Genomic DNA, 11,757 nt, shown 5'->3' on the forward strand with positions numbered 1-11,757 from the left:
ACATAACATACAATAGCCTATGGAATGCAACTAAGGCAGCAGATAGAGGGAAATGTATAGGTTTAAATACCTACATTAAAAAAGAAGAAAGATCTCACATAAACTACCTAAACTACCCCTTAAGACACTGGAAAAAGAAGGGCAAACTAAACCAAAAGGAAGAGAAGGAAGGAAATGATAAGAATTAGAATGGATATTAATGACATAGAGGATAGCACAAAAATTAAGAAAAATCAATGAAACCAAAAGTTGCTTCTTTGAAAAGATCAACAAGATTGACAAAGTTGTAGCTATACTAAACAAGAAAAACAGAAAAGCAAATGTCTAGGGTCAGGAATAGAAGAGGGGGCATTACTACTGACCTTTCAGAAATAAAAAGAATTACAAGGAAACACCATGAGCAACTCTTTGCCAACAAATTAGGTAACTTAGATGGAATAGACAAATTCCCAGAAAAACATAAACTACCCAAACTGACTGGAGGAGGAACAGAAAAATCCGAATAGACCCATAACAAGTAAAGAGATTGAATTGGTAATCCAAATGTATGATCTCTCTCTCTATAGATAGATAGATAAATATCAGAAAACAAACAAACAAAACCTCTAAAAAGGAAAGCCCAGGACCAGATGTTTCACTAGTGATTTCTAAGAAATAATAAGGAAGAATTAATACCACTTCTTCACAAACTCTTCCAACGAACATAAGAGAAATGAATACTTTCCCAACTCATTCTATGAGGCCAGTATTACCTCAATACCAAAACAAGACAAAGACAGCACAAGAAAACTACAGACGAGTGTTTCTTATAGTCATAAAAATCCTCAACAAACTACCAACAAATTTAATTCAGAAATAAATAAAAAAGATTGTATACCATGAGCAGGTGGGATTTACCCCAGGAATGCAAGTTTGGTTTAACATACAAAAATCAATTATGTAATATACCACATCAAGAGAACAAAGGATAAAAATGACATGATCATCTCAATAGACACAGATTCAATGTAATTTCTATCAAAAATTCCAATTGCCTTTTTTTTTCAGAGATGGACAAGCTTATAAATTAAATTCATATAGAAATGTAAAGGATCATAAGTAGCCCAAACAATCTTAAAAGGAACAAAGTTGGAGGATTCTACTTTCCAATTTCAAAACTTACAGAACTACAATAATCAACAGTGTAGTACTGGAATAATGATAGGCACATAGATCAATGGGAAAATAATTGAGAATCCAGAAGTAAACCCTCACATTTATGGCCAATTGATTTTTGAGAAGCTGCCAAAACAATTAAGTGGGGAAAGAACAGTCTCTTCAACAAAAGGTGCGGGGATGACTGGATATCCAAGTGTCACAGAATAAAGAATAGATCACACCATACATAAAAATAAACTCAAAATGGATCAAAGACATAAATGAAAGAGTTAAAATTGTAAAACTCTTAGAAGAAAACAGGACTAAAACTTCATGACCAAACAGTGGAATATTACTCAGAAATTTAAAAAAAATGAAGTACTGATGCACACTTCAACATGAACCTTGAAAACAGTATGCTAGGGGCACCTGGGTGGCTCAGTCGGTTAAGCGTCTGACTCTCGATTTGGCTCAGGTCATGATCTCAAGGTCATGAGATGGAGCCCCATGTCGGGCTCCATGCTGGGAGTGGAGCCTGCTTGAGATTCTCTCTCATTCTCCCTCCTCTGCCCCTGCCCCATCTCTCTTCTCTCCTCTCTTTCTCTCTCTCCCTCTCTAAAAAAAAAAGAAAAAGAAAGAAAGAAAGAAAGAAAGAAAGAAAGAAAGAAAGAAAGAAAGAAAGAAAGAAAAGAAAAGAAAGAAAACAGTATGCTAAGTAGAGGAAGCAAGGCACAAAGGACCATGTATTATATATTCCATTTATGTGAAATATCAAAAACAGGCAAATCAGTAGAGATGGAAAGAAGATTAGTGATATCCTAGGGTTGGGGTTGTGAGGAGGGATGGAGAGTAATATCTAAAGAGTGTGGATTTCTCTCTGGGGTAATGAAAATCTTCTGAAATTGATTGTGATGATCTTTGCACAACCCTGTGAACATACTAAAAGCAGTGGACTGTATACTTGAATGAATTGTCTGCTATGGGATTTATCTCTCCATCAAGGTGAGAATATATCTTTGGAAGGATAGTGGGTATTGAAAACTCAAGCCTAGTTCTTTGTGAAGTCTCCAAACAGAAGTTCATTCTCTTGGCTGCGGTAGCAGTTCAGCAGCATATGCTCCACATTTGCTGACTAAATAACCCCCGAATATAATGAAATCAGCCATTTTTATGATGATAGATAATTTTTGAAGTTTGTGACCATAGAGGTGGAGTGATAAGAAAAATTATCCAGAACTTGGAAACAAACCAAAAGGATAACTAGATGTCTTGTTAACATCAAACAAGATCACAGCTTCACAAGCCTGCCTAGAGACCGCCTGACTCTCTCGGAATGCATACTTTTGTTTCATTTACTGTTTACTGTTAATTAACCATCCGGACATTTTACAGCTCCGTAAAATTAGATGCTAACTTGTAGGAAGTTTGACAAGGTACAGATTTGTTTGTTTGGTTTGTCCAGTAGAGATGCAAATGATTTCTATCTGTTAGCAAAGATGGCCCTAAAAGTTTTATGTTTTTATTGCCTTCGAGGGCGTTAGCCAATTTTGCATCTAACTCATCAATCTTATTCCAGCATGCTTTCTCATCCTGCCAGTTCCTTCACTAGACACCTAAGTAAAACTTTGATGCATACTCACTCTAATATGTATAAAAATTATATTTTAAACATTTTCAAAATTATACTTTGAGAAACAATTTGGAGAGAACACTGTGCTGGGAACACATCCCGGACTCCTTAAACTCATGCCATCCTTCCCAAATGCCCCAAATCCCTGAGCAAAAGGAGGTGTGTGCTCATGTAGTTTAGAGATTTTAAAAACTGAGTTTGAATGCTGATTCTGGCAGTGACTAACTATGTGACTCTGGGCCAAGTATTTAATGTCTATGAGCCCCAGTGTTCCCTTCTACAAAATTGTGAACGGCACTGCCTTCCTCAAGGGGTTTTAGTTAGGATGAAGTAGGATCAAGTGAAATCATGAATGCGAAAGAGCCTGTGACTGGTAAGCATTACCTATCTGTATACATAATATATATGGAGCATATATGCATGTATGGTTTTTTCTGGGCCCTGACGTAGATGTTTTATTGCCCTCTAGAGCATTAACTAATTTTGCATCTGATTCAACAGTCTTGTTGGACTCTTTTCCATCTTATTGGTTGACTAAATACTAGTGTCAATTCTTCCCTTCCTGCATTTTCAATAAATTAAGACACTGCACATCCAAAATTATAAGGGAAAATTAAAGATCATTTAAGCAAACCCCTCTTTTACATATGGGGAAACTAAGGTGAGGCTCAGGAAGACTGAGCAGCTTCCCAAGGTCACCAGCTGGTCATTGTCAAAGCCAAAATATCAGCCCAGGACTGTCTGACTACAGAGCCAAAAGTCTATGTCACTGCACTAACAGTTTGGGGTAGGGTCTGATTTTATCAAGGCCCTCTGTTCAGAGATTGCAATTGGTTGCAATGTTTTCCTTTCTATCACCAGCACCTGGTGCAGAATAATGCTGTCTGTGGGGTGAATCAATGACAGGATGTGGAGAGGAAGATGAGAGGTCAACAAAGACTTCTCTTTCTGGTTCTGAGGTTGTGCCTAAAGGCAGTTGGATGCTTGAAAACTTACTGTATTAGTCATGGCTCTCCAAAGAAACAGAACCAGTTGGATGGTGTGTGTGTGTATGTGTGTGTGTGTATGTTTGTGTGATGAGCTCCCTAACAGTGGAGGTATGCAAGCAGAGAGATATTGCAGAAGACTCCATTGGAATGGTGGGGGGCTGGTGAGTCAGGGTAAGTGAGTGCACCATGGGCATGACGGAACTATCCTTTCAAAGCTAAGACTCAGGATCTTAAGATCAGTTTTACAGTTTTGAGTTACAAGCATATCCATGCAGGATAATCCACCTTGTTCCACTTAGGGAAATGTCCAGCTCAGACATCAGTTTCCTGCTTACAGGTCCCTCAACAGCTCAGTCCTTCCCCAAAAGTCAGGTACTGGGCAGCAGGACTCCTGAGATGACTGTTCTCTCCCCTCTCTCCTTGGAACAATTCCCAAGTCCTTGAGCAAATGCCATCTTACTCTTTGAGGAAGCCCCACTACTTGCTAACTTTCAAAAGAAATGTGCCTTTAACCTAAAAACTAGATGCAGGAATTTTTATTTTTATTTTAATTACAACCTATTTTATCATAGTCGAAAGACCTCATTGAACTAGTGATGAGGCAAGAAGGTAAAATGATGGGATTTTCCAAACCTGTGGCATTTGAGATGAAAACAAGTTGCTGAGCAGACAGGAAGGAAGAAATGGAGACAGGAGGCTTCCACATAACAGCTTTCAGGTGGAGTGATGGTCACGTGGTCTCATGAGCGTGGTTATAATTATCTGTATTCACTCTCATGGCTTAATTCCAAAGTGCTCAATTATCACTGTCATGTAGCTGAGAGGGAAGAGAATTCCTATTCCTGGCTGATATCATAGTCCAGCCAGTATAATTTTTTAAAGATTTATTTATTTATTTTAGAGAGAGAGCATGAGTGGGAGGTGTGGAGGGAGAGGGAGAGAGAATCCCAAGCAGACTCTGTGCTAAATGTGGAGCCCCATGTTGGGTTCAATCTCACAACCCTGAGATCACAACCTGAGCCGAAACCAAGAGTTGGATGCTTAACTGACTATACCACCCAGGTGCCCCCAGCCAGTATAATTTTTGAAGTAAACTGTGGTCTTAAGGAAAAAAAATCAGGGCGCCTGTGTGGCTCAGTGGGTTAAGTGTCTGCCTTTGGCTCAGGTCATGATCCCAGGGTCCTGGAATCGAGCCCTGAGTAGGGCTCTGGCTCAGTAGGGAGCTTGCTTCTCCCTCTCTCCCTCTCACTCAAATAAATAAATAAATAAACAAAATCTTAAAAAGGAAGAAAGAGAAAAATATAAAATAAAAGACTTTGCCTTTATTTTTTTCCAAAAAGATTAAAGAACACTTCTTCAGCATTTGCCATGTAGCAAGGGTTTTACATGCATCACACCGCTGAGTCCTTGCAGCCATTCTGTGGTGCAAGTGTTATTAACCTCCATGTTACACATGGGAAAACAGAGACCCAAAGGGGACATGCTGACTTGTCTAAGATTACTCAGCCAGGAAGTGGTGGCAGGACCGTTCCTAATGTCTCGCAGCTGACTGCCTCCTACTGAGTTCAGCCCTCCCCGAGCCCACGCCTCTGTTGTCTGCTCCATGAGAAGGGGTAATTCCTGCCCTAGCTGCTGCACGATGCATGAGCAGTCAGACCATTAGCTGCATGACTATGAGAGAGGGTGGAGGACAGGAATTGGGAGAATCAAGAGGAAAAATCGTTTTGAAACCTAAACAGTGCTACTGAATTTTAGGGAGTATTGGTAACTATTGCTCAGTTTATTTTTTTGTCTTTTACCCTGAATTCTCCTTTCAGTTTTTATTTATTTTATATTTACTTAAGTAGTCACTGTACCCAACGTGGGGCTCGAACTCATGACCCCGAGATCAAGAGTCAATGGTCTTCCGACTGAGCCAGCCAGGCACCCCTACTTGTTTACTTTAAATATGCGTGTAAGTTGTACTTGTCCCTCTGGAATCTCCCTCCACACACGCCTCCCTCCTGCGATGTGCATGGGAGGTTCGTCTGTACAGGCTGTAGCCCACATCCATTGGACACTGTCAATGCCCTGACCTCCCCCACTTCAGTTCTCCCCGGGCTCTCAGCTGCCGGCACCAGCCTCTTTGTGGCTGAGGGCTTTTCCCACACGAGCCCAGCCTGCCAGCCTGGCAATCCCAAAGTACCAAGGAATTCACACGCATCCCCAGGAGCAGCCCTCAGCCAAAGATGTGGGTAGAGGCATAAACACCTGACTCCTTCACCCTTCGGTGGAGATGTTTTGAGGTGTGTGTTTACGTTGTCCCCCAGAGTTTCTCTGTGGGACTAAAGCTCCAGTCACCCACCCAGACTGCCCGTTTAACAACCCAGCCTTACTGGTCGCCTCGCCTTCCCTGTATCAGTTCCTCACTCTACTAGTGTTCCCTGAGCCTCTCCACAGATGATTTCACTTAAACCCTCATCTTATAGTCTGCTTTGGAGGGAAAACAAGAGGAGATAGGTTTCCTTGATGTCTGACCTCCTGTTGGGTTCAGCTAAGGGGCACGTGGCAGCAGGAGATAAGGCATTTTGCATTCTACCTTCTGCCCTAGGGATGCCAATGCTCGGCTCTGTCCTGGACCCAAAGGTCCCAGCTCCTGTCAGGGGGCCCTCTTCACATTGCCCTGACTCCAGGTTCCAGTAAGTGCTCCCTCCCGTTAGCCCTCCAGACCTCAGGCCATAAACGGCACCCTGCGTTTACTAGCCCTGGGGTGCTGCAGTACTCCTTGTGATTACACTCCACTACACTCCCACTTTTCAACAAAAATACGAACTCAAAAAGATGCGTGCCCTGCCGTGTTCATTGCAGCATCATATACAATAGCCAAGATATGGAAACCTAAGGTCCATCGATGGATGAATGGATAAAGAAATTGGGGTGTGTATACAATGGATATTATTCAGCCATAAAACAAATGAAGTCTTGTCATTCGTGGCAACAAGGATGGACCTCACAGGCTTTGTGAAGTGAAGTAAGTCAGACGGAGGGAGACAATTGCCTTATGATCTCTTCACTTACAGATATGTCCTGGAATGTCCTACAGGCAGAATCAAAAAACAAACACAAAAACAGAAAAGCTTCCCTGTGAGGGCAGAAAGATTCTCAGATGAAACACTGACAGCTCAAAATCTAAAAGGGCTCCCCAGAAATGAATTGGAAGAGGCAACCAAGAGGCACAGAGAGGAGTGGGGGCAAGACTGGAAATCCCAATCATCCAAACATAATAAAAGAAATCAACTTGGTGCTCATTAGGTAAGCTAGAGATCCAGTTTCACTCCAGACAAACCGCTTCCTCTGTCTGAACCTGTTTTTCCACGTGTAAATGAAGGAATTAGACTAAACTTGGTGGCCTGATAACAAATACTAGCAATGTAATATGTTCTATGCTCTACCCACTTTAACTTTCATTCACTTGTTTTACTTTCACAGCAAAGGATAAAGCTTGTTTGGAAGAGCCCTTGACACCATTCCAAAGGGGCTGGGCTCTCCCACACCAGCGTCCCCTTCTCAGCCCGCGCTGGAGCTCTGAGGATCTGATCACTGTGTTTAGCAACGGACTGGCTCTTTCTCTGGGCCTCTTGTGAAATATACTTTCCTGTGTGGTAACCATCATGCTTTGTGATTTGGAACAAAGTAAACTAGAGACCAGACAAGTTGGTTTCATCCCCTTCTTTTAAACATAAAAGCATCTGATCCTTTCTGTGACGTTTTTATTTTGACCTCAGTAAGAAGAAACAGATCGTCTTGATAAAGAAATAAACTCCCAGTGGCTGAATTCAGCCAAACCATGAAATGGATTATTCTCGGACCCAACATGGGCCTCTGTGATGCATGACTCCAAACCACCCTTCATATGGCAGTCTGTGTGCATGACATGCCCGAGTTGGACATCAGGACATCCTGTAGGCTCTACCTTCAAAATATAGTCAGAATTTCTGGTCCATGGCACGGTCACATCCCACCTGGATTACTGCAGTAATCTCCAAACTGACCCCTTGCTTATATCTTTGTCTTTCTATAGTTCATCCTCAAAATAGCATCCAGAGTGACCCTTGTAAAATGTAAGCTAGACCATGTCACTGCTCTGCTTGAAATCCTGCAATGGCTCCCTACTGCCTTCAGAGCAAAAATACAATGTCCTTAAAATGCCCTTCAAGACCCTACATGAGCTGAACCCCCCACCTTACCTCTGAGACTTCATTTCCTAAACTTCTCCCCCTTCCTCACTCTTTAACAGCCCCCCTGCTTCCTTGCTGTTCCTCAGTTATAGAGACTTTGCCATCCTCTGCTTGGAAGCCTCTTCCCCCAGATAGCCACCAGCCTACTTCCTACCTCCTTCAAATATTTGCTCAAATCCAGTCTTCTCACCAGGCCTACCCTGACCACTCTATCTAAAACTGCAATCTGCCTCCCTTCCCCTATTTCTTTCTTTCTTCTTTTTAAAGATTTTATTTATTTATTTGACAAAGAGAGAGAGCATAAGCAGGGGGAATGGCAGGCAGAGGGAGAGGGAGAAGCAGGCTCCCCACTGAGCGGACAGCCTGACATGGGGCTCAATCCCAGACCCTGGGATCATGACCTGAGCCGAAGGCAGATGCTTAACCAACTGAGCCACCCAGGCATCCCCCACCCCGACCCATTTCTTTCTTTACCTTCTAAAAGAAGGAATTGCTCAAAGTTCAAAAAGAATTTTTTTTTAAATTCATTGACTTCTATCCGCCAGTAAGTTCTAGATGGTTGAAGGTAGTATTCATCCACTCACCAAATGCCTATTGAGTGCCTCCTGTGTGTCAGGCACTGAGTTAGGCTAAAATTCAATCTTCGATTCTATTTTAGTCAAATCAACAATCAATACACTGGTGGGTCTTCTAGAAGCCAGGTTTGGAGTTAAGTGGTGAACAGTGTAGAGATGGAGGTCCAGCCAAGTATAGTGAAGGCAATAAACTTGGAATGAAGACCTGTGTTCAAACCCGAGCTTTATCTCTAACTTCCTCTGGGGTCTTCCCAAGTCCCTTCCCTTTTCTGGGTTGGCTTTAGTTCATCTTTACAGTAAGGAGAGTGGACTAAATAATCTTTAAGGTCACTTCTGGCTCTACTGTTCCATGCTTTTACCCTTATTTCATGAGAGCTAATGTGAGTTCCCAGGAGTGAGTCGGCAAACAAGTGGGAGGAGGAAATGAGTGGAGTGCATGGCCATGAGCTGTCTGTCCCTTATGAGCCAGCACTTCAGGGGCCAGAGGTCTGTCTTAAGCACCAGCAGCAGTTGGGTAACAGCTGCAGTGGTTAGCCGGTGGTCGCCCTGTGCATCCTCTAGCTGAAAGAGGACACCCAGCTCATGTCTCTGCATCCTCAGGAGAGCACAGAGGAAGTGTTCCATGGGGCCACAGAAGTGACATCAGCTTTCCATTGGTCTACTAAGACCAGAGAAGGGAGAGTGTGGAGGACAGGCTTTGCTTTGGCTTGAGTGTGCTTGGGAAAATCCCGTGGAAGCCAAAGGGAGAGCACGCTAGAGATGTGAAACTCCCATGCCTCAAATGGGAAGGATGCCATCCCAGCAAACTTCCAAGGCAAAATTGAACAGACTGTCCATTAGTATCCCACTTACTCTTACATTTGCTTTCTTCCTTCTTTTTTTTTTTTAAGATTTTATTTGAGAGGGAGAGACAGAGAGACAGAGAGAGCAGGAGAGAGAGAGAGAGGACACGCACGAGCAGTGGGGAGGGGCAGAGGGAGAGGGAGAAGCAGGCTCCCCGGGGAGCCTGAGGCAGACGCTTAACCGACTGAGCCACCCAGGCGCCCCTTCTTGTTTTTTAAGTGTTGTTAGAGGAGCAGCTGGTTTCTTACTCAGCTGCGGATATGAATTAACAGATGCAGCATGAAGCTGGGAAGTTCATTTATGAAATGAGAAAACATAATAGTGCGGCACCTGGGTGGCTCAGTCAGTTAAGCGTCTGCCTTTGGCTCGAGTCATGATCCCAGGGTCCTGGGATTGAGCCCTGCCTCAGGCTCCCTGCTTCTCCTTCTCCCTCTGCCCCTTCCCCACCCACCCCTGCTGCTTGTGCTCTCTCTCATTCTCTCTCTCTCCCACTCTCACTCTATCTCAAATAAATAAAATCTTTTTAAAAAAAAGAGAGAAAAGAAAATGGAATACTGTACCAGGAATCAGAAAACCTGGGGCATATTTCTTTAACTCTCTGGATCTCATTTTCACCATCTGAAAGATGCAGGGATTAAAGTGGGATCTTTCTGGTATGTGATGATTCTAAGTCATCCAGTCTACTACACCAGGATGCTATCATAGGCGGGAGACAGCAAACTCCAACCCATGCCTGCTGCCTGTTTCTGTGAAGTCTGCAGGCACCACTGAGGCAGGCTGGCACTGTAAGCCTTGGCAACCAAGCCAGGCGTCCTCCTGTGCCCCTCTTTCCCTCACTGCTTCCAAGGCCTGCCTCCCAGGCCAGGAAGGCCTGTGCCTTACTGCTGCCCGGGGCCCATGCTGGTAGGGATTCTGCTACTGGTGACTGCCAGTCACTGAGCCGAGGAATCTCAATCTGCCCCAGTTGAGACGGCCAGGCTCTCTTGGGAGGAGAGAAGGGCGCGCCCAGATACAGGTCACTGGGGAAGAAAGTTAAACTGAACAGGAAGGCAATCTCTCTCTCCTGTACCCCTTTACCCCACCCCCTTGCCACGGGCCATTCTCCCTCTTTGCTGGGAGAAAGTCTCCGAGTTGCGGCAACGTGTGCCCAACATCCTGCAATGGACAATCCAGAGAGATGGAACAGAAATTTTCTCTCTTGTTATATAGCTACATAATATCCTTGATTTTACCTCTTGGCCTGCGAAGCCCAAAATATTTGTGATCTGGCCCTTTACAGAACAAGTTTGCCAACCCATGAGCTATAGGGTAATCTGTAAGATGGTGGAGTATGGAGTTAGGTGACCTGGGTTCATCCACAATCCCATTGGCATGACCTTGGGCAAGGTCCTTAACTTCTCTGAGCCTGTTTCCTCACCTGTAAGACTGAGTTCATAGTGATAGCAACTGCCGCATGTATATATATGTTAGATGACTTGCGAACAATAACCCATCAGGCAACGTGAGCAGATTTAGCAATTTGTGCATGCGATAAATAGTCCCAGATGTATGTCATCAAACAGAATTTACTGAGTCCCTATTCTGGGCCAGGCCCTTTGCCAGGCCATGGTCTGGAAGGAAAGACAGATTTGCTGAGAAAACAAAGACAATACAGTATGTCAGTTGCTCTAACAGGACACAGCTGTGGGACAAAGGCGAGTGTGTCCAAGTCCCTCTTTGTAGGTTCAGACAAGGTTTCACTGATGAAATGAACCTTGAACTGGCAAGCAGATGAAGGTTTTATCTGGCGGAGGGAACTGCACGTACAGAGGCATGATGGCTTACATGAATTGCACATTTTTGTTGGTGGCTCAGCAAGAGTTAGATAGGCCTTGAGTCTAAGTAGGAGGTGTTTGGAAGATGAGGCTGAAGAGGTAGGCAGGCCCCAGGGTCTGGGGGGCCTTATATGCTATCCCAAGAGTTTTGGGGTGTCTCCTGTAGGTGTTGGAGAGCCACTGGAGAAAGCTGAATAACAAAAAAGGATCAAGATCAAAACAGGGCTTCCAGAAACATCGCTCTGGCTCAGTGTGGAGAGCAAACCGAGGAGCAGTCAGGAGGCTGCGATACACTCAAGAAAAAACTGGTGAAACCGAATGAAGGCAGTGGGCAATGAGAAGGAAGAGAGGCAGGTGGCTGGGCTGTGCAGGAGGCAGGACTGAAAGGCAAGAGCCGCCCAGGAAGTCCCCAGGTTTTTGGCTGGGGCAGCTAGGTGAAAGTAAGAACATAGCTACAATAGCAGAGGTGGGAGATGGGGCAAGGTAATTCGCTCTGGAAAAACAATTCCGAGTTGAGTCTGTGGCCACGCTCCCAGAGTGAAGACACAGCAG

The sequence above is a fragment of the Eumetopias jubatus genome, unplaced genomic scaffold, assembly GCF_037043125.1.
Source record: "Eumetopias jubatus isolate StellerSeaLion01/CBP00866 unplaced genomic scaffold, mEumJub1_p1.0 scaffold_5, whole genome shotgun sequence".
Classification (NCBI taxonomy): Eukaryota; Metazoa; Chordata; class Mammalia; order Carnivora; family Otariidae; genus Eumetopias; species Eumetopias jubatus.